The 23,349-nt window shown below is 43.8% G+C and overlaps 1 long non-coding RNA gene across 1 annotated transcript in view; it reads right to left on the bottom strand.

Moving 5' to 3' along the window:
* The window catches only part of LOC129171531 (uncharacterized), a 64,633-nt gene extending 42,441 nt beyond the window's left edge, over window positions 1-22,192 (bottom strand). Inside the window, exons 1-2 of the long non-coding RNA XR_008566805.1 lie at window positions 21,196-22,192; window positions 13,953-14,139 (exon numbers count right to left, since the gene is read on the bottom strand). This is a non-coding gene — a long non-coding RNA (uncharacterized LOC129171531). The remainder of the gene's footprint in view (window positions 1-13,952; window positions 14,140-21,195) is intronic.
* Between the last annotated feature and the right edge of the window lie 1,157 nt (window positions 22,193-23,349).

Raw genomic sequence — 23,349 nt, 5'->3', positions numbered from 1 at the left:
AGATACACTTTCAGCTGCTGTTATTTCATTATGAGAGCGCGTGTGGGTTTGAGTTTCTGCATCTCCGTCTCCAGCCACCTGCTTTTATTGGAGCCTGCCCCCGGAGTGTTTGCTGGGGGAATATTAAAGAGATGACTGCCACTGAATGGGACATTATAACGTAATTAGCAGGGGTTCCGGGCTGGCACGCCGCACCAAAACAGATGGCCGGCTAATTCTATTAGCAGCGCAGAGATGACCGCGCATCGCTTTTAGCGCCGGTGGAGTGCCATGACCTTCATGGCCCGGCGAGTGACCTCCTGCAGAGGTCCAGACACTAAGAAGATTGGCCACTTTCACTTCGACTCCTTAAAGTGAACACCTTGAGTGTGCAAGCACTGAGGATCTAAACAGCCTGCAAGTGGAGGCGTACAAGGACAACATCACATACACAGACTACTTATTGTGAATGAGATGCTCTTAAATATCTACAAAAATGAGACCTATTTCCAGTCACAAGTAAAGTTGTATACATTTTGTTTTTTTTTGTTTTTGTTTTTTTGCTGAGGCTATTTTTCGAGCTACCTGTTGCTACATATCCTCTGTTCCAACCTGATATCATGAATTTGTCTGTACCAGGAGAGAGCTACACAGAATGCCCTCTGCAGACTGAAACCTGAGTAAAAGTACAATCCTCAAGTTGACCTATTATCTTTGTGTTTTAGGCAAACAAGCTATTCTGACACATCAGCTTTGACTTTAGAAAACAGTCATCAACATTTTTGCCTCTTTTCTGCTATGTTGCGAACCAAACCACTTTCTGTTTGTGTTTAATTCATACTGATTTGGTCTGTCTAGAGCCTAACCGATTACTCGATTAATCGAGGCAAGCTTCAGCTTAATCAACCAAAAAAAATAATCTTTAGTTACTTTTCATAATGTATTCTTCTATTTCTTTCTATATTTTTTTTTTGTATTCACGTGAACAATTCCCGCTATTTGTGAGCACTTGTTAAAAGGCTCCTTGGTTCTGTCTTCTCAGCAGGGGTCCAAAACTAGCACAAATCATGACAATTAACATTCTTAATACTATACAAGGGCTAAATCGTTCTTATGTCTAAAGTATAAAAATAAAACAAACACAGTGGTCACATTTTGCAGCAGTGGACATCATCTGCTTCTTTGTACGCCTCGCGCAGCTATAAAACCAGGCAGCACCATCTGGAGGTGAGAAGCAAAAGGGCTGCATATCATTACGATTTTCATCACAGCGTCATTTAGCTGAGAAGATGAGCTCTAAGCACATGGATTCCTCTCCTTAGCATGAAAAGGGGCGGCCGGAGGTTTACATATTAACAGCAGCCATTCCTGCTTCTTATATTGTTGTATTTTTTTATAACCTTCGTTCTTCCATTTGGACCTCAGAATGATTAGGAATCTCACAGCTTTCAGAGCATGACCCCTCAAGGATAATGCACCAAGGATATGAAACAATCATCTTCGTATGCAGCCATTCATGCTCAGGATTTTCTTTTCTTCTTCATTTTGAGAAGGTCCTGGTTGAGTCGGTGGCTTTAAAAGAAATTGGAATTCATTTGTTTGCAGAGGAGTTTCATCTGCATCCAAGGCAGCTGAGCATCACTTGACCGGCCACACGTAAAGCTCAGCTCTGGCCGGCATACCGAGCACAGCCTCTCATATTTCATCTTTCAATATGCCGTCCCTTCATCCCCCGTTTCTCCACGCATTGCATCCACCTTCTGTGTATATTTCACTGACACATTTTGCCACTCTTTGCCTTTCTTCTCTCGCCGGCTGCCGTTCACCCCCCCCCAAGGCAATCATCCTCCTTCCTTCTCCGGCTTTATTTACATGAAACTGAGGGCGCCTGAGATGGCAAAAGGCCGCCTTTTACAAAACGGTTCAAGTTTAATATCTTCCTCTCGCTGCTCATCACAAGCCTGCAGCTCAGAGCACGACGAGCATTCCTCACTTAATCGCAAGGTCCGAGCTGTAAATACCAGTGGCCCAGTCTCATCTTTATTTTATTACCGTCCCCAAGACCCCCCAGTGTACACCAATATTGTACTGGCTTGAAGGCCCTCAAACCATTTCCAATCGGGCAGCTCACAACAGTACACGTGCCACTCAGGGGACGACCAACAACACCACAGGCATTACTTCATATACAACCTCGACCAAAACAATCCAAAAGGCCATCCAACATGAAGAACCCAAACTAAAACACTCACCACTAATGAATGATAATGTAAAATGACCTATGAACAAATGGAATCTTAGTCACGGTATAGCCTTTAGCCTAGTCGCCAGGCTACAGCTAGAGGCTGGCAAGCGAGAGAAGACATTTCACCAAGTTCACGCTGCTTGCTAGGGATGCTCCTATCGATCGGCCACCGATTAGTGTCAGCCGATTTCCACGGAAAAGCCGGTGATCGACATATGCCGATAACAAAAAACGACCACCTATGGCTCATACTATTGAAGCCTGCAGAGAACCCCGTGTGCAGTGTAGTGTCCTGTACTCATGTCTTGGGCAGTGTCCTCGTCCCCCTTTCCTTCGCAGTGCACAGGCATGCAGCCGCAATATCAAAATAAACATTTCTGGAATGTCAGGAATATGAACAGTTTTAAAAGAGACTCACGGATCAGTCAAACAGCAACTAACGCTCCCAAAACACTCGCCCGTATGTTCATGAAGGCTCAGCAAGTAACCCGAAAAATAAATGAATTCATTGGACTAGAGGACCAGCCCTTCTCAGCGGTGGAAGACACCCGGTTCCGCCAACTGCTCTCTTACCTGTGCTACCAGGAAGACCTGCTAGAGCTCTATTAGACAATGTACTCTCACATCCAAAGTCGCCTGAAAGAAGGCGTCTCATCATCTGTAAGTTTCACGAGTGATATATGCTCTCTTGAAAAAGGAAGTCAAATATGTTTTTATCTAAATGAAAGTAAATTCATGGTTCCTTTTTCATAGCATACAGCCCAGAGAAGGGCTGCAGCCAGGAATTCTGGTCCCCATGAAACAATAAAAAAAAAAATCGCTTTGGGCCCCCCCTTTTTTTTTTAACAAGTACCTACAGTCATGGAAAAAAATGATTAGACCACCCTTGTTTCTTCGGTTTATTGATCCATTTTAATGGCTGGTACAACTAAAGGTACATTTGTTTGGACAAATATAATGATGATAACAAATGTAGCTCATAAGAGTTTAATTTAAGAACTGATACCTAGAAGCTTCCACGGTATTCTTGATAATAACCAAAATCACTTAAGTTCATACATGAATAGCTATAGCATTGTGCTGCCAAAAAATGTAACTCTTATGAGCTATTTTTGTTGTCACTGTTATATCTGTCCAAACAAAAGTACCTTTAGTTGTACCAGGCATTACAATGAACAAGAAACTGTAGAAAATAATTTTTTCCATGACTGTATTTTTTGGGTCCCATGGCAGTCAGGAGACCTTGGAATTCTCCGAAACGTTCACCCCTATACGCCGCCCCTCATCATAAAAAAAAAAAAGAAAAATTTACAGTTAATCCATGTGATCGGTATCGGCCGATCTCACTCATGAATGATCGGTCTTGCAATTGCCAGTAAAAAACCCTGATCGAAGCGCCCCTTGATTTAAGTTACGTTTGAGTTTCACTTTTGAATCTCACAGCACACAACTGTGGTGCGTTCAAGGACAAAGAACGCCTGACAAAAATACATTAACAGTGAAGCATAAAGACATAAACAAAACTGTGCTCTAAGAGTCGTACATGTACGCTGTACATTTCACCTGCATTACCACATATTTATACATTACTATCAACTTATGGTGAATGAGAAATCTAAACTATTTTTTACCAAAAATCTGAAAATTTGCCAACAATTAATCACGAGTTTGTTATGATAGCCAAAAAAATGTCACTGAAGACTCTGACGGGAATGAACTCATTCTTTTGACATTGGTAATTGTTGATCTGATCAAATTGTGTTTGACGTCCACCATTGTTCTTATTTATTTGGCTCTTCTGGGCTAGCAAAACAGCTCTGTCAGCACTTGCAGTTCTACACAACCTCAACCACAAGAAAGAGAATAATTAGGCATGTTGACTGTCATACTGTGCATATTATACATCCATATATTAAATTCCATTTAAAAACATCCCTGGTTGACTTTCCCCTGCCATGTAAATCAATGCTGCTTATTTCCGTGGCTTTTAGATCACAAGCCCAAAGCTTTGTGCGGATCACACCAGCAGCCCGAGCATCTTTTCCTCTACAAGGAACGGTGGCGGAGACGACCGGCTCTTAAAATCACAGTATGAATTCTTCCTTTGGACACGTGCCATCCTGAGAAGTGTCTCTCAAGTACCTTGTGCAAAGTCCTTCATTATAATCAACGCTCCCACGCTGCCGCTTGTTTATCATGCGCCTCACGTCATCAGCTGTGAATGGATTCCCAGTGGAGCAGCCAGACACGCGGCTGCCAGCGTTTCAACCTACTTTCTCTCGCTTACCACACTCTTCGAATTGTGCATGTGCGGGGGGAAGTTACGAATGTTTGTAATGAAGAGGGCATTCAAAGAGGAGATTTCTTTTATTTATTTTTTTTTAAATCACATTTTTTTTTTTTTTAAAAAAGGACAAAAAAAATAATGTCCGAATTTTAAGGCCAACTTGCTGTTTGGTCAAATTGACAAAGCCAGACCTCCGTTTTACTCATCCACACACTATAAGCAGCAGTAAAGTAACTTTCACTAATTATTTCACAACTGTATGAAGCTGACAGAAGTTTAAAAAAAATATAACCTAAAAGATACTTGGCTGTTTATTTGTATGGCCATAATTCTAATGATAGCAATGTTTAATAGTGCACTAAAGTGGCTATACTTTTTTGTTGGTCAAAAAGGGAACAGGAGACGTCAAGGTTCACAGAAGCTGTTGACTAATTAGCACTGCAGAGATATTTTTATTTACACCCCCCCATGGAGACATAAGTGGTCCTCGCCCAACCCGACCTGCACCCCCTGGAGGCAGCAGCACACAGCAGAAAAATCACAGAAAGAGAAACTTTAAGGACTATTCTCAAGGGGTGTGAAATTGGGAAGCTGAAGGAGAATAAATACAAAAAAGAAAAGCAGGAATGCGGGAAATCATAAACACAAAATAAAAACAAAACAAGCATCTTTGGGCTTTTGATGCATTTTTATTTTTATTTTTTTGGTGTGTGACACACTTGAGAAGAGGAGCGCTGACACACAATCTTGCCAGGCTCAGGCGTGATGGGGATTTGGAATGACTTCACGTTGCGTTTGAGGAATAAACAGGGAAGAGAAAGATGTGTCTGGCGGCTAATGGCGATTTCATGGAGTCAGCCGGGCAGGGCGACTGGCTTAAGTGATGGACCAACAGTCCTCACGGTGACCTTTTGGGAGTGTTTGTGATGCTCTGCGTGTGTGTGCGTGCACCACGTCTGATGAGAGCGGGTTGAGTAAAGCCTGTTGAAGGGCGAGTGACCTCATACATCACGCTGGCGTTGCTGTGCACGGCAGCGAAATGAGGGATTTTGTGGCCCACTCCCACCTCACCTTACACACGAGCTGGAACACACTCGCCATGCTGCTTAGTACTTGGACACTCGCAGACATCGCTTTTGACCATGAATTTGCCCAGAAAGGAACATATTTTCCACCTTTTTAAAACATCACAGACTGCTTACTGATTACTTACTGAGGATTTACACATGAAAAATGTTGGCATTGAAATTTAGGAGAGCACCTTTACGATCCAAGTCACATTTACGCACAAATCAACAATAATTTCAAAGAAATTTCAATATACTGGATCTGGAGGGGCAACGCCTTGCTTGCCCCTAGTGCAGTGGTTCTCTATTTTTTGTCATGCCCCCACTGGAGGACAGAAATATTTTTGTGTGCCCCTAATTCGAAATACTACTGAAGAACTGAAAATATGTATTTATTTATTGGTACTGTGCAGACTGAACCTGAAACTGAAATGCAAGAAAATGAAGAGCAGTGAAGCATACAAGTGTATTCAAGAGTCAAATTGCGACCAATTCATACATGTTGGCATGTCTGCACTAATACTGAAAGTCCTCCCGGCTTCTCCAACATGATAGAGTGAAAAAAAAGTTCTCCTCCCATTACATGTGGAAGTGGTATAGTTTTGGTTTCTTAGTTAGTCCTTCTTCCCAATTCCGTTTTAAACACTTTCTCAAGTTTAGAAGACATAAATTGGAGGCTAACTAGTAGCTCAGTAGCTTGCAATATGCTATGAATGGTGGCAATCTCTTGTGTCCCTGCAGTGATCCTGTAGCCTGCGCATTAGGGTTGCATAATGTGGTGCAAAAGAATATTAGGAGTGTAAAGGTGACAATAGTGGTGTTATTTCATGTATACAGGCCTTTAATAATGGTAAAAACCATAAACAGGTTTTCTATGCTCTAACTTTGAAAATATTCCGTTTTTTAATATTGAATCCCACTTTGCAGAACTTCACTTATCGCAGTCGGGTATGGAAACCAAATAACCGCGAGAAACAAGGGACCACTACTATTTGCTTTGCTATTTTCAGACCAATATGCAACACCCCTGTGCAAAATCACCACTGGTCTTACCCACTCAATGTGTTCAGACACGATGTTAAAAGAAGCTTTCATACTCATGTGTGTGTCAAATACATTCACGGAAGGAGTAGAAGCAAGTGGATTCTGACCCAGGAGCGGCTCGGTGAGGCAGGTACACGTGATTGAAACAGCACGGGGGCCCAAAGAGAAGATAACTGTAGAAGTAGCGTACTGTGATTAATCAGGGACAGCTAAACACTAATTACAAGCCCCAATCAATTAGCTCAAGGCACATTATCTAGTCGACACGCCACCTGGAGAGCAGTAATACCACTTGCTGGCTGCGGACAGAGTGGAGCGCCGTGAGAGGCCGCGCTCCTCCACAGTGTCATGTGATTCATGCATATGGACCTATTGACGGCACAACGTGCGCTCACGTGTGAGGCGCCAGCAAAAAAGGTGAATATGCAAAGCGCGTGCGGGAGGAAGAGGTAAAGCCTCCAGAAGCCTCCGGGCTTCGCTTTACATTTTCAGCCGGACTAAAGATTAAAGCGGCAGCCCAACCCAATTACACCTCGCTGGACCTGCACCGCCATCGAGACAGGCGAAGAAAGAGCGAGAAAGACGACTGAATGAAGATGAAGGAGGCTCAAGGGAGGGACGGCTCAGCTGCAGAGAAAAGGCCAACGACGACAGACGGCGAGAGGGCGCAGAAGGAGAGATCATCTTGGAGGCAGAGAAAGAGAAAAGGGGGGGGGGGGGGGGTGTTGTGTGGATGGGTGCGACGCAAACCAAGGTGTTATGAACAGAAAGCGTGGGGGGAAATTGGATTTATCAGAGGTGAGAGGAATGCAAAGTCAGACACCTCCCCGGGGAAAGCGAAGACGGTTCAGCGACAATGTGGGACTCGTGTGAGGAACCTTCAGCAGCCAATGACACGCCAAGGTCAAGGCCCAGACGTCAACTAAACACTCAAGTTTGTTAATGGAGGTCGAAACCACTGTGACCTCCATGTTTGTTTGGCCTTGAAGGCTTAATGTTGTAAACATGACTTGGATGAGTGCATTCTCAGCTGTTCCACCGACATGATGCTGAGACAACCACGCTCAATGCGGATATGACAAGAAGGTGTGAGAGACACTCCATCATTGGTGCCAGATGGGTCTTCTATGCAGGTTTGGACAATTCTTCCTTCACGGACACCTGCTGATTGTTGACTCTTATCGCGATGACATACTGCGGACCGAGGCACCAAGATTGTGCGCTAGACGGAGTCAACTTGTCCAGGCCTACACACACATGCGCACGCACGCATCCAAGGGCACTCAAGCACATGCACATACACTACTGGTCAAAAGTTTTAGAACACCCCAATTTTTTCAGTTATTTATAGAAATTAAAGTTGTTCAAGTCCAATGAATAGCTTTAAATGGTACAACGGCAAGTGGTGAAATGCCACAGGTTAAAAAAAGGGTAAGGTTAGCCAAAACTGAAAATTACATATATTTCAGAATTACACAAAAATGCCTGTTTCAGGTACCACAAAATGGGTAAACAGTTTAAAGCCATTCTGCAGAAATGGAGGTGGATCAAGCCTTGGCAGTTGGTGCTACTAATTCCTACAGGTGTTCCAAGTTCTGGAGTACTTGCTACCTCCTCTGTCTGCATAAAAGCAGTGTCTGGAACACACTGTGGTACTATACCCTCGTGAGCATCAGTTGAACAGTACTGAACTGTAAAAGTAAAAAGGCAATTAAACAAAAAAGGCAATTAACAATGGAAAACAGACGGACCATCTTAACACTTAAAAATGTATAGGTTTTTCCTCCAGAAAATTGGAGTGTTCTAAAAGTTTTGACCAGTTTTGACCAGTTTCTGCCCCATCCCACACCTTCACTGCTTCATCTCCCCAGTGCGGGCAGGCGGAGTCCGCAGCAGGCGCTGAATTTGGCTGCTGAACTCCGCAGTCACCCTTTCTCCCTCCCCTGGTGCAAGTCTTAGGGTTCTTATGTTGTAAAGTGTGCTTATTTTTGCCTATTTTGCTGAGCCTTTTTTTGCCAGTCTCACACTGTACTCCCCCAAAGTAGCATAGTTTGGTGTTGCTTTTATTTCTCCTCCCTTCTTATCGTTCTCCCCTGTCTGCTCCCCCTTTTGTCACCCAGTCATCCCATCCTGTCTACCCCGTCATATTGTATGGTATGTTGTATAAGCGACCGCATAATTTCGCTTGTGCCTCTATATAAGTGATGAGTAAAGGCCATTTTGAATCTGAATCCATTCTGAAAAAACATTAGTGTAAACATGTTGTTGATGGCAGAGGTCTCAAGTCAAAGATCAGCCAGAACAACTCGAAACAAGACTGGAAAAAGATCCACAAAGTAAGGGAAATTGCAGTAACATAGCAGAGTAGAAGTGATGGTACAAGCAAACAGGAAGACGCACAAACACCAGGAGAGGGGCCGAGAGGGATCGAGCCCAAGTCCATCACGGTACGTATGGCCGAGTGCGAGTACGCATGTGAAACCTATTGAAGATGAACTAGAACAGCAGAGGAGCACAATAATGGCCATCGTCCATCCCTTTACAACTTAGATGAAAGCATCTTACATCGTGGCTTCAATGCATTCAACAAACAGCCACAGTCAAACAATTCGGGTATGCCAGAAAGCGATGGTGCTATTGTGGGCCAACTGAATCAGGACGAACAGAGTATGTTCTGAAGGCAAAGTGAAGTCCAAGCCACCTAAAAGTGTCGGGTGCAATACAAGCGACAAGACTTGGCGAGACCGGCTGGATCAGTTTGTCTGCAAGCACGTCAGCTTCAAGTGCACACATCCCCAAACAAACTTTCCTGTCGGAGATTAGCATTTTTTCCCCTCTTCCAAAAGCTAGCACTCGTCTGTGAGGGAGAAGTTTACACAATCTTTCTGAAACATTCCTATCAAAGCCAAAACAGGCAGAGAAAGCGAGGAGACCAGACGGGAGATTACAGGGTGCTGCCTTTTCTGTTTCGCAGACGTGCCTCGCACGGCAGCGGGTGGAGTTCATGGCGTCTCCAGCAGGTGACTGATGATGTTTTTTGGATACGTTAAAAGTCACAAGTTTTCTGTCCCTATGAGGGATGTGGTGATTGCACTTGCATTCGTGCTGTTGTCATGTTGTTGCTCCACCATACTGAAGAGACAAAGAATAGTTTTTCTTGCCTCCACCACGGAGCTGATGGCAATGTTAGGCAGGATTATGCAAGCGTACATAGGCGTATGTTACAGAAAATGAACATAGGTCCATTTTATTGACGACAGAAATACCGTGGCGAGATCCTGAGGCCGATTGGTGTGCCGCTCATCCACAATCATCACTTCATGTTGCAGCATCATAATGTTCCAAGGCTCTAACATACTCACCGGACATGTCACCCATTGAGCATGTTTGGGATGCTCTGGATCACCGTATTCAGTATTTCAGGAACAATGGTGGTCACACCAGATATTGACTGGTTTTCAGAACTTGTTTGGCAATGCGATGGTATCAGAGTAAAAGGTAGTGAAAAAAACGGTGGTAAAATAGTACTAGTGACAGCGATCAATGTCATGTTTTAGTGCCTAAATATGACCTTAACTGCAGTGCTGGTGCTCCATAAAAACATCAGTGCTTCATTTAACAGGAAGGATGGAGGATTATAGCTGTTGAACATGTTAAGATCATGTACTGTTGATGGTAAATCATGCAATTTTTTTCTATATGTGCACTTAAATGAGTAGAAATATGCTTTTGATGGAGCAGCACTAACACAGATCACATGTGGAAAACTGTTAAAAGGTCCAGCAGCAAACACTCTATGAATCTGCATGGATGAAGATCTCCTCTCTTCAGTCGCTCCCAGCGGCAGGCGATGTAAAGGGCTAAATAAATAAGGCATGGTCATAGGGGTCCCGAGCCCCGTAACCTTTCGCCACGCCTGTTCCCCGTTTGCTGGACATAAGAACGCAGCCTCTGCTCGCCGCTGCTCAAAACTCCAAAAGGACAAATTTCAATCAGCGGCACGCAGGCGAGATGTCCGAGGACGTGCATCACACTTAACGAGGCTGCAAGGAAAGGCTTCCATTTACTCGTGTGCTGCTGGCAAATGGCGCGCCGCCATGTTTGGACTAAATCGATGTTTCCTCAGGGGACCTCACTCAGTCCAAATACATTCAAGCTGCGGTCCTTTTTCAAGCGGTTGTGGTCAATATTTTCACATCATTTTTATGACTCACTTTCACAGCTAGATCTGCCAGGAGCAAAGCAGAGGAGCAAAACAAAGTTATAGATATACATTCGTCCGTCCCTCCATCGTGGTTCGAACATTGCTCCCTCACTAGAGCGCGTTTTTTCAAAAATGAATACATAAATGATCACTGTTGCGCGTACGCTTCCATTGTGTTGCATTTTCCTGGTTTCAGTTTCGAGTTCAGTCTGTACAGTACAGATAAATAAATACATATCAATTTCTCAATAGTACTTCAAATCGGAGGGGCGTGAAAACATTTCTGTCCCCCAGCGGGGACAAGACAGAAAATAATTGAGAACCACTGGCTTTAGCCGATACAAGACATTGATGAACTGTATTACAAGTACACTGGCCACTAGGTGTCACTACTAACACGAACCAGACTTTATCGCCAAAGACAGTCATTTATTATTTTATAATTGTTTGTTTCACAACAGGAACAATAAAAACAAGACTCATAACAATAATAGTCATCATCACCATCATAATATTAACACGGGCTACTGCTGTGGCCGTACTAAGACTCAACTCTGAATCCCTGACATTACTTCCTGTTCACACGTCCGGAAGAGATTTATTGAAACACACGAGTCTTATTTATGTCTTCAATGGCTTATTTTCTTTGGTTGTGAATCTACTATATTGGGTAATATTAGTGTAACGGTGGTTGTAAGTTTTTCTATGCTTTAACTACAAAAATATTCCATTTATTAACATTGAATCCTACTTTGCGGTCACGGTCGGGTCCGGAACCAATTAACTGTGATACACGAGGGATTACTGTACTCGCTATAGGTTCAGAAATATCAAGGCATTGGAAAAAAGTTGTTACAGTTGTTACAGTTTAGAATAAATTTGAGGTGTCAGACGTGCGGCCAAAAATGTCCCGGATTCAGTCCAGCCCACATGATATATACTGTAAATATATATAAATAGAAATGTTTTCCAAATGTACTTAAAACTTGTACTTCCTTGCACTAAATCAAAGGGAACTTATTGTTATTAGGTAAATGGATGGACAGCTACAGCAAGAGCTAGATCAGTTTCCCATAGAGTCATTTATTTATGGTGGGTGGTGAATAAGAAGACGTTGCAGGAGGGATCAGTGTTGTCACCTTTGCAACGTTGAGGCTATATTTAGCAAATAATCAGACCCCCCCGGATACTCTTTTCCAAAAAAACAACAACACGCAACAAATCTAGTGAAGAGACATTTGGCAACTGTGACATGAAAACACACATTGTCAATGAGCGGCGGCTGCTGCCCGATCTACAAGCACTAACAGGCGGCTCCACCTTGTTGTGACATTTACAACAAAAAAAAAACACAAAGAAGAAAGTTTGGTGACACTTTACAATGAAAGGTACACAAAAATACAGCAACTACTGAGGAACAAATGAAGACCTAATGAGGAACTAATGCTGAACTAACAAGGAACTAATTACGAAGGCACATAAATTTTGAGTAGTTGCTGAGGAACTAATGACTAGCAACTGAGGAACTAATGAGTAGTTACTGAGGAACTAAGGCGCATAAATTTAGAGTAGTTACTGCGGAACTCATGAAGAACTAATGAGTAACTAATGAGTAGTGGTTAGGGTTAGGTAGGTTCGTTCCTCATTAACTACTGTAATTTTGCATACCTTATTGTAAAGTGATACTGACAGTTCATTTGTAGTTGGAAACGTATTTCTTTTGCTATTCGTGTGATTTACTCAATTTTTACAAATGTGTCATGGCCAATCATGCAAATTCTACAAAAACATCCCAATAGATACTTTATTGATACCAAGGGAAATTCAGAAACAGGAAGTGAATTGTGGTTGACAAATAATGACCAAGAACCCACCAGCCATCATGATGTGCCTTTCCTTCCTGGCAGCTAGCATGCCTGTTACCACCACTAGGGTTCATCCTATGACACAATGTAAATGCTGGACATACTGGACGTTGTGTACTGGCTACTGCTTGCTTGAGTTTGTGCCGCATGGGGCAAATCCACCGTAAAACCTTTCAGTCCTGGCAACACACACTCTCTCTCCACAAGGTCAACTTCTGCCTTAAGATGCCATGTTTGCTCTGCAGGTGGCGTGTGCCGTTGGAGTGACCCATGGTAGTATCATTCACAGTACAGATAATCACAGCCACCTAGTGACACCACCTGTTATGTTGTTTAGTAGTCCAACTTAAGATGTGACCTTGGTCCTTCTCGCATCACCTGGCGTCCCGCCTCCTCCTCCTCCTCCCTCCATCCCGCCATCCCTCACCCCTGGCGTCTGTTAATGAGTAGAGTCCCGATGCAACTCCATCACTCCGCGGAACTACGAGTCTCATTACGGGAAGGCCGGCAGGGCACATTTTAATAAACAGACGAAGACGGCGCCCTTACACGCCCGCACGCATGCATGCACGTATACACACTCAACCTTGAGGACGGATCCCACAGTCGACGGATGATTATTTTGGCCCACGTAAATCAGAGTTCACAGACACGCGCCGAAACGGAAAATAACCAAATAGCTGAATAGATGAGCGGGCGAACCTGCACACGGGTGCCGGCGCTGGACACTCACACAGACACGTGCACACGGAAGCAGAAATAAGCACACACACATCCAGCCGTGTCCTCTGCTGCACTGTGCACAATAAGTCTTGCTTCATTAAAGCCAAATCTCATCCGCTATCCGTTTACAACCGCGGACGTCGTTTGAACCGCCAGGGAAATACAATTCCATTCCGTTTGGAGGTTATCTTAATATATGAGCTTTCTCCGCCACATTGGTCTGCAGTTACGAGGCGCGCAAACACCCACAGCACCGCAATATCGCTCGGGCACATTCTCAGGACGGATTGGCGCACACAAAGCAATTAGCAGCCTGGGCGTGTGTGTGCGTGTGTGTCTTTTCCTCCTCTAATATCAGCATCCGATGTTATTAGCATGCAGTTCAGGGCGGATTATTCTTTGTTTGTTTGTGCCTATCCCCTAATCTCCATGACGATCCTGCAGGAAAGAGATGAAGCTCCAAAAATGGCATGTGAGGGCAGGTACAGTATCAGGGCTAAATCAAGTCAGGATTAAAAAAAAAACTTCTGAGATTTACCTCAGTCGGTCGGGAAGGAGAGGCGTGACAAATGGAGTCCAAACGAGACGATCTCTCCACGTCGTCGCTCCTTCATTCGCTATCTGTCGGGCCCCAACGCGCCTCCGTGACACCCCGATCACTCTTCATAGCGCCATCCATCCGTTTCCGCGCCATTCCTCCGCCCCAAGGCCCGAGAGCCCCTCACCTGTCAAACACGAGAGGATGACTTGGGTTAGCGTGATGGATGCGTGGCCACGTATCTTAATGGGCTCTCACAGAGGGTGACAAATAGACGTGAAATTGTAACATTTATTAAGTCGTCATGGCCGCTTATGCATTATGTGGACAACAGGACTGAGCAGCGCCTATTAAACAATAAGTTGTTGGACTGGACTGCTTAGCTCCCACAACTCATAGCTCTCCATCTTACATTACAAGACATTCTTTCATGACCAACATCTTGTAGAAAGCCTTCCTAGTAAAGTGGAAGGTGTTATTGCTGCAAACACTCATTTAAAGTAATGGATGCGCTGCACAAATAGACATTCTATTAGCAGCCAAGCAGGAGGCTTTGACCTTTCTAGATAGAGGAAAAGGCTTCTTGAGACGTCATCTGTACTTCTGTGTAGAAGGTGTCGGACGTTTCGCTCCTCATCCGAAGAGCTTCGTCAGCAAACTAATAAGTGCTGGTAGCTTAGGCCTTAAATACAGTAAGAGTGGGCGGAATTGGTGTGCCAACACCCTCCTCCTATAGGTTCGTTACACTAAGCCTGGGCGGAGCAGTGGTATAATCCTATCCTGTTATTCACACCTACGATAAAAGGGAAGTGTCGCTCCCTGAATTGGGTATGAACGACTCTGATACTGGCTTGTTAGCATCTATTGTTCTGGCTCGGCCCTGCCTTCACCTCATTTGCAAGACTAAGAGCTGTGGGTTTTGGTCTCAGTAACCTGCTGAACACAGGGTCCAAATTGAACCTCAAACCACCATTCCGATTCAATGATGGGTTCTGTTGTTTGACAAAAATAGCTTCCTTTACTCCTCTTTCAAACCATCTGTTTTCTTTGGCCAAAATCTTTACCTCGCTGTCCTGAAAAGAGTGATTGGTAGCTTTCAGGTGTAGATGTACTGCTGATTGAGGACCACTAGCATTGTCCCTGCGATGTTGATAAAGCCTTTTTTGGAGCATTTGCTTAGTTTCCCCAATGTAGTGCTCTTTGCATTCCTCATCTTTACAGTGGATGGAATAGACCACATTGCTCTGTTTCTGGTTTGGAGCCTTGTCTTTAGGATGCACTAATTTTTGTCTCAGGGTATTTACTGGTTTGAAATAGGTAGGAATTTTGTGTTGCCATAAGATCCTCTGGAGTTTTTCGGAGACCCCCGCTACATAAGGGACTACCACTCCTCTCCTTTTTGCTTCTGTGGGCTTTTGGGTTTCTTTCCCTACTCTCTTCTTTTGACATTTGTTAAAAGCCCACCGTGGGTACCCACAGGTTGAGAGCGCTCTCTGGACATGTTGTGTCTCCTTTTTCTTTCCCTCAGCACTAGTTGGTATTTGTTCCGCTCTATGTTGGAGGGTCCTAATAACCCCTAGTTTATGTTGTAGTGGATGGTTTGATTCAAAAAGCAGGTATTGGTCAGTGTGTGTGGCCTTTCTAAAGACCTCTGTAAGTAGCTGTCTGTCCTTTCCTATAATTACCTTGCAGTCTAAGAAGGCTAGTTGGTTTTCTTTAGTGTCCTCGCGAGTAAATTTGATATTGGTGTCCACCGCATTGATGTGATCTGTGAAAGACTGAATTTCTTGTTTTTTGATTATGACAAAGGTGTCATCCACGTATCTAAACCAGTGCCTTGGTTTTGTCCCTGAGAAGGATGTGAGAGCCTGTTTCTCCATCTCTTCCATGTACAGAATCGCCACTATGGGTGAGACTGGTGAGCCCATAGCACAACCATGAATTTGTCTGTAGAATTTCCCTCTAAACTGAAAATATGTGGTGTTAAGGCAAATTTCCAGTAATTGGCAGATGTGGTCAGCACTAAGTTTTGTTCTCCGATGCAGAGTTGAGTCCTCGAGCAGTCTCTTCCTCACCACCGAGACTGCTGCTGAGGTGGGGACAGATGTGAAAAGTGAAGTCACATCATAAGACACCAAAGTTTCCTCTGGCTCCAATCTGAGGTCTTTGATGCTCGCCACAAACCCTTTTGTGTTCTCTATATGATGATCAGTGTTGCCTACCAATGGGGATAAGACTGTTTTTACATATTTCGCTACATTGTACAACGATACCCACAGTAGACTATATCACAGCAGCTGAATCGGCCATCAGGAACAATAACCTTTCTAGAACAGAGGCAGGGGACCTTCGTCTGAGAATATCGGCCCTTCTCAGTAGTGCCAAACCACCACCGTCCAATATCACGTTAGGTGAGAGGAAAGCATTAGCGGCTCTGCAGAAAGATGAGAGCATCACCATCTTACCAGCTGATAAGGGCAGATGCACAGTGGTTCTCAACACATTGGACTACGAAGAAAAAATAACAAGTCTAATTAGTGATGCCAACACATATGAGCAACTTAAAAGGGACCCATCCAGTAGGTATAAGAAAGAAATCATACACTGTCTCCAAAAGTTAGAGAAGGAAGAACTAATTGACAGACAGATGTATCATAGGTTATACCCTGGGGAGGCTACACCATGTATCTATGGCCTTCCAAAAATCCACAAGGAAGGGTTTCCCCTCAGACCCATTGTCTGTAGCATTGACTCTACCACGTACAATGTAGCGAAATATGTAAAAACAGTCTTATCCCCATTGGTAGGCAACACTGATCATCATATAGAGAACACAAAAGGGTTTGTGGCGAGCATCAAAGACCTCAGATTGGAGCCAGAGGAAACTTTGGTGTCTTATGATGTGACTTCACTTTTCACATCTGTCCCCACCTCAGCAGCAGTCTCGGTGGTGAGGAAGAGACTGCTCGAGGACTCAACTCTGCATCGGAGAACAAAACTTAGTGCTGACCACATCTGCCAATTACTGGAAATTTGCCTTAACACCACATATTTTCAGTTTAGAGGGAAATTCTACAGACAAATTCATGGTTGTGCTATGGGCTCACCAGTCTCACCCATAGTGGCGAATCTGTACATGGAAGAGATGGAGAAACAGGCTCTCACATCCTTCTCAGGGACAAAACCAAGGCACTGGTTTAGATACGTGGATGACACCTTTGTCATAATCAAAAAACAAGAAATTCAGTCTTTCACAGATCACATCAATGCGGTGGACACCAATATCAAATTTACTCGCGAGGACACTAAAGAAAACCAACTAGCCTTCTTAGACTGCAAGGTAATTATAGGAAAGGACAGACAGCTACTTACAGAGGTCTTTAGAAAGGCCACACACACTGACCAATACCTGCTTTTTGAATCAAACCATCCACTACAACATAAACTAGGGGTTATTAGGACCCTCCAACATAGAGCGGAACAAATACCAACTAGTGCTGAGGGAAAGAAAAAGGAGACACAACATGTCCAGAGAGCGCTCTCAACCTGTGGGTACCCACGGTGGGCTTTTAACAAATGTCAAAAGAAGAGAGTAGGGAAAGAAACCCAAAAGCCCACAGAAGCAAAAAGGAGAGGAGTGGTAGTCCCTTATGTAGCGGGGGTCTCCGAAAAACTCCAGAGGATCTTATGGCAACACAAAATTCCTACCTATTTCAAACCAGTAAATACCCTGAGACAAAAATTAGTGCATCCTAAAGACAAGGCTCCAAACCAGAAACAGAGCAATGTGGTCTATTCCATCCACTGTAAAGATGAGGAATGCAAAGAGCACTACATTGGGGAAACTAAGCAAATGCTCCAAAAAAGGCTTTATCAACATCGCAGGGACAATGCTAGTGGTCCTCAATCAGCAGTACATCTACACCTGAAAGCTACCAATCACTCTTTTCAGGACAGCGAGGTAAAGATTTTGGCCAAAGAAAACAGATGGTTTGAAAGAGGAGTAAAGGAAGCTATTTTTGTCAAACAACAGAACCCATCATTGAATCGGAATGGTGGTTTGAGGTTCAATTTGGACCCTGTGTTCAGCAGGTTACTGAGACCAAAACCCACAGCTCTTAGTCTTGCAAATGAGGTGAAGGCAGGGCCGAGCCAGAACAATAGATGCTAACAAGCCAGTATCAGAGTCGTTCATACCCAATTCAGGGAGCGACACTTCCCTTTTATCGTAGGTGTGAATAACAGGATAGGATTATACCACTGCTCCGCCCAGGCTTAGTGTACGAACCAATAGGAGGAGGGTGTTGGCACACCAATTCCGCCCACTCTTACTGTATTTAAGGCCTAAGCTACCAGCACTTATTAGTTTGCTGACGAAGCTCTTCGGATGAGGAGCGAAACGTCCGACACCTTCTACACAGAAGTACAGATGACGTCTCAAGAAGCCTTTTCCTCGATGGACAACTCCTGTACGACTGAGAGCCTACACAGACGCTTTCTAGATAGAGAAATGCCATCACTTACTTCATTGCTAAGTTTGTCCTCTTATAGTTCTGGGGAAAAAAAGGAAGTGCCGCTGTGTCACTTTGACCTTTTAAGAATCTAATTAGTCCATCCTTTTTATCCCTTCCTTTTTAAAAACACAAACAAATTTCCTCATGGAGTTGTTGGGATCTGGTTTTGATGAAGTCAAGTGCATATTTGTCACAGCCGCACAGACCCTTGAACTTTCAAACCTCACCACTCATCACGTTTTTGTGTCCTTTTATGCCAAGTCAACTCATTTAATCTCATGTATTATCCGAGTTTCCATGAAATCGCCTCACGGTTCAGCTGCTTTTGATTCGACTTTGTCCTTATTGTTGTTGCTCATTGCAACGCTTCAATTATTGAAGGTGTTGTACTTACCATTCCACGAGGGGAGACAACGAGCAGGTATTAGGAATATAAAGTGTGTGTTTATATGTATATATATATATACAGTATATATTTGTAGGTATAACAATTAAAATACTATCTTATGCCAACAATTTCATTTATTTTCCAAAATCAACATTTTATCCTGAAGGTGAGTTTTAAAAGCAGACATTGAGGTGAGCGATACTGTAAATTTTGGTATCAACCAAAGACCAAGTAAAATAAAACAGGTCCAGTATCCTCAACACCGATACTAATTAGTGGTCGGGCCGATATCTGGAATTTTGACGTATACCGGTATCGGCCTTTTTCCCCCCAATCAGACGGGCTGATATCAAGAAATCAATTTAAAACTGGTTTATTTCGACTCCAGATGCAGCCGAGCCTCTCCCTCCTGCCGCCTGAGACTGTCTCCAGCATTGCTCCACCCACGGTGCCATCTGATTGGTTAAGCAAGCCACAGCAAGTGTTGATGGCAGAGCCAATGTGAAGCGGACGCTGTCCCCACACACACACCTACACCCACCTACACACACACACCCATCTACACACACCTACACACACACACAGGGCTGAGAGGGAAGTTTTCTCGTGTGGAACGTCCTGAGAGCAAACACACACGTCAAGGTAAACGCAGAAAACTCTCTCAAAATTATAAACATAATAAACATCGCAGTGCTCTTCATCTCACAACTACTACTAACGTTATGGTGAGCAGCAGAATAACATAAGAGCGGAGTAAACATTAGCGGCAGCTCTGCTAGCTCGCAGTACCTCCCGACATGTCTGTGAATTACTTGAAAGAAGGCTGCTGACAATGTCGACAGTCAAACAGTCCGTGATAGTAAAAGCATGGTGTGTGATTGAGAGAGAGCGTGTAGAACACTCGAGCAGGGAAGCACGCCAAGGTGGAGGCTGGTTAGCGTACCATAACATTAGTTTGCCGATCTGGCTTTAAAGGCTCAGCAGACTCCATATTAGCAATGGGCAGAAAGTATGTAATGTGGAGACTAGTGTGTGTTTGCGTGAAAGTCACATGAAAAACTCTACAGCTCACGACTACTCCAATCACATAACGTTAGGCAGCTAACGTTACACAAGCGGCAGCTTTGCTGGCTCGTAGTACCTCCCGATACGTCTGTGAATCACTTGAAACAATGCTGTTGGTAATATCAACATGGAAACAGTCTGTGATCGTAGAAGCCTGTGGGTGTGATTTTGAGAGAGAGTAAGAAATTCAATTGAGTCTTGTTTTGTTGCAGGGAAGTACGCTAAGACGAAGGCTGAAAAACTCAGAGAGCTATTATAGACCTTTTTAACTTTACAAGACTTGCTGCTGAGCTTGTTGACTCCCTGTACTTTTTGAACTTAAAACAAAGATAAGTCATATATAAATGTTACTTTATTTACTATGGATACATTTCAAGGAGCTATTTATTGAAGTTTTTATTAAACTTCTAAGAGATGCTTCTCAGTCTAGGATCCCCATGCTCTTCTGGAGCTATTTTTCTATTTGTTTGCTTAAATAAACATGCTTTAGGTAGTTAAACCAAGTTAAGTGTTTGTATTATTCAACATTTTTATGCCATTTTTTATACTTTTACTGCAAATGAATACCAGCACCAAATATCGGTTATCTTCCTCCTCAAGATCATGAAATGATTTTGTGATTCTTTGAGTTGCTGATCATGAATCAGAATAAACCACGACAATGATTTTAGCCAAACAAAAAAATATTTGTGAACAATTGAACTATGTTTAATACCACAACATACAGTGTGACAATGTAACAGTACTAATAAATTACAAACCTTTTGAACAAAATAAAAACAATATACATGAACAACAACAAAACGCACCGATATTTATGAAAATAACATAGAAGAGAACTGAAAAAAATAAATCATCAGACTAGTATTGATCTGAAGCTATCTTTTTTTTTAGCTATCTGTATTTGGATCGATCGCTCACCCCTTGCGGAAATGCAAACCCGGAAGTACCGTCTTGGCGTTAGCTATAAAAACGTTAGCATGCTATACAGTTAATTATACATCTGAAAAGGTCGTCACAACAAAATTACACCGCTACAACAGTCACGGCGCATGCGTTCAATGCTTACGAAACACGTCACACAGAAAAGCGGCTATTTTATGTCCTGCAACGAATTACAGAATATGAAGACGGTCCTTGCTAGCGTTGCTAAATTAGCAGCCACAGTCTTTGCAATCGGTGTTGGTGACGAACACATTTAATAACAACAGCAACTCAGAAACATATGCTGTACATTTATGTTTAGTAGATATTTAACTGTTTGTTGTTTCTTTACCCGGTGAAGAGAACACAGCTGCTTATGTGAGGGGCGATGACTCTTCCTCTCTGCTGCTTGTCAGCCATGTTTGTGTTGTAGTGGAGTGCGCCGCCTGCTGGCTGACATTTTCATCTCTTAGTAGTGGTGTTTGTGGACTGTCACCTGTCGGGCATGGCTGCCTGGAAATTCAAATTCAGGTAAACAGCAGCTCTTAATACAAATATATAAACAGACTAGGGGAGTATTATTTTTTAAAAAAAGAGTAAAATCTCCAGATCTTGAGTTGATCTGCACGGAAGAGTAGTCCTGCCAGCTCTTTCTCCTCCTCCTCAGTGGTGGCACATTGACAGGAGGCGCAGCACGGGGACGTCTCGGCGTTGACCCGCCACGTCCTCACCCTTCTTTGGGAGGCGGAGTGAATGATGGGGAGGCGAAGCGGGAAGGAAGGAGGGAGGAAGGGACAGCAAAACAAGACCACACTAACATATCTTCAGAAAAACACACAGTTTGCCTCTCAAAATGTACCAGTCTAGTCCTAAAGAGGCATGCACATGCTCAGTGTAGTATTTTTAGAAGGTTTTGAGGCCTATTGAAAACCACCAGCCGTAACATTTTGACTTAAACGTGCAAGCAATCGAGCTGACTGACTAAAGCAGTCAAGAATTGTGGGGGTCCGTCTCTAAATGAGACGTGAAGGCTTGCTCATACCAGCTGGCTGAGCTGTGATTTACTTCATGCCTTGTGTGGACCACATAAACACCAAACAAATACTCAGCAACAAGTGGGCCGGCGTGTGATGCATCTGCTTGTCATTCTGAGCCTCATGTTGCATTGCATCACTTCTTTGCAGAACTTTGATCACCTCCCACCTCCACGAAGTAAACATGGAAGAAAAGAAAGCCTTTCTACAATATTTTGGAATGAGTCTGGGATCCACGGGTGGTGTCAGAGGTCCCTGAGAGAGGGCCTGCCTATGATAGATGCATTCCACACGAGTGATCTTCCCGTAATTGCTTGTGGTCATCATCTTTCTCCAGCCTCCTGCATCAGTGGACCCCCCGTGGCGCTTGTCACCCTCCCGATGCCCTCAGGGTGCTGGGCTGCACTATCACGCACACCCCTGGCTGGCCTTTAGTGACATTTGTCATGTTTATCCAGTGTAAGCAAACAACAGTGTGTGTGTGTGTGTGTGTGTGTGCGTGTGTGTGGGTGTGTGTGTGCGTGTGTGTGGGTGTGTGTGTGTGCGTGTGCGTGTGTGTGTGTGCGTGTGTGTCATTTGCTGCTTACACAGCAGCTCCGGACCAACCGCTGACCTAAGACCCCGGTCTCTGTGGAGAGGCAGCGGGCAAAGGGGGCAAGGAGGTCGGCCGTGGAGAGAGGTTGGATTGTTAGATTTAGCCTTTGACCTCCAGTCAGCGGGTATAATTGCAACCCTTCATTGATATCTGTCTTTGAGATCCATGCACTATTCACAGAGATATTTTAGGAAATGCCAATAATCGTGCAACAAAAGACAAAAAACACACGCAGAGCGTTTTTCATCGACCGCAGGTGTGTCCAAAGTGCGGCACAGGAGCACATTTGCAGCTCGTTTTTTATTGGCCAGTGGAATATTCTTACAATGAAATTAAAAGACATGACTGTGACATTTGGCGCCACAGAATAAAAAAGTTTATGAAAAAGAACGTCATAAAGATAGCATATCATGCACAGTATGGGGTGCACAATAATTATCGGTTCGATATGAGGGAATTATGACGTCATACAACCAACAACAACCGATAATTTAAAAAAAAAAACGCTCCAATGAGGCCAGTGCTCTGCGGGTGAGCAAATCAAGCGCTCCTTTTTTCTCCTGCCTGTGATGTTGACGGCCTGTCGTAACGCCTCTGAGCTCACATGTAAACAAATATTCTCAATTTGTGTGCTAGTTGTATCAAATGCTGCTCGATGAGGGGGAAAAAAAAGTCATCAAGCACACAAAAAGAAACGCATCATCCACCTGAAAAGCCAGCAAAGCTATGAGTGTGGGTCTTATTGTGCTGCGGTGTTGGAAAAATGCAAAAGGTTTGCCAGACACCTCTGTGGCATAACATCGGCTGCTCGGAGCGTGTGCCCGAATACAGTGCACCTTGCTGGGCCACGCTAGGTGGCTCCGCCCGGTCTGTACTA

This window comes from Dunckerocampus dactyliophorus, chromosome 18, assembly GCF_027744805.1.
Source record: "Dunckerocampus dactyliophorus isolate RoL2022-P2 chromosome 18, RoL_Ddac_1.1, whole genome shotgun sequence".
NCBI lineage: Eukaryota > Metazoa > Chordata > Actinopteri > Syngnathiformes > Syngnathidae > Dunckerocampus > Dunckerocampus dactyliophorus.
Note: the sequence above shows the minus strand (reverse complement) of the source record. Positions and strands in the feature narration are given on the sequence as shown.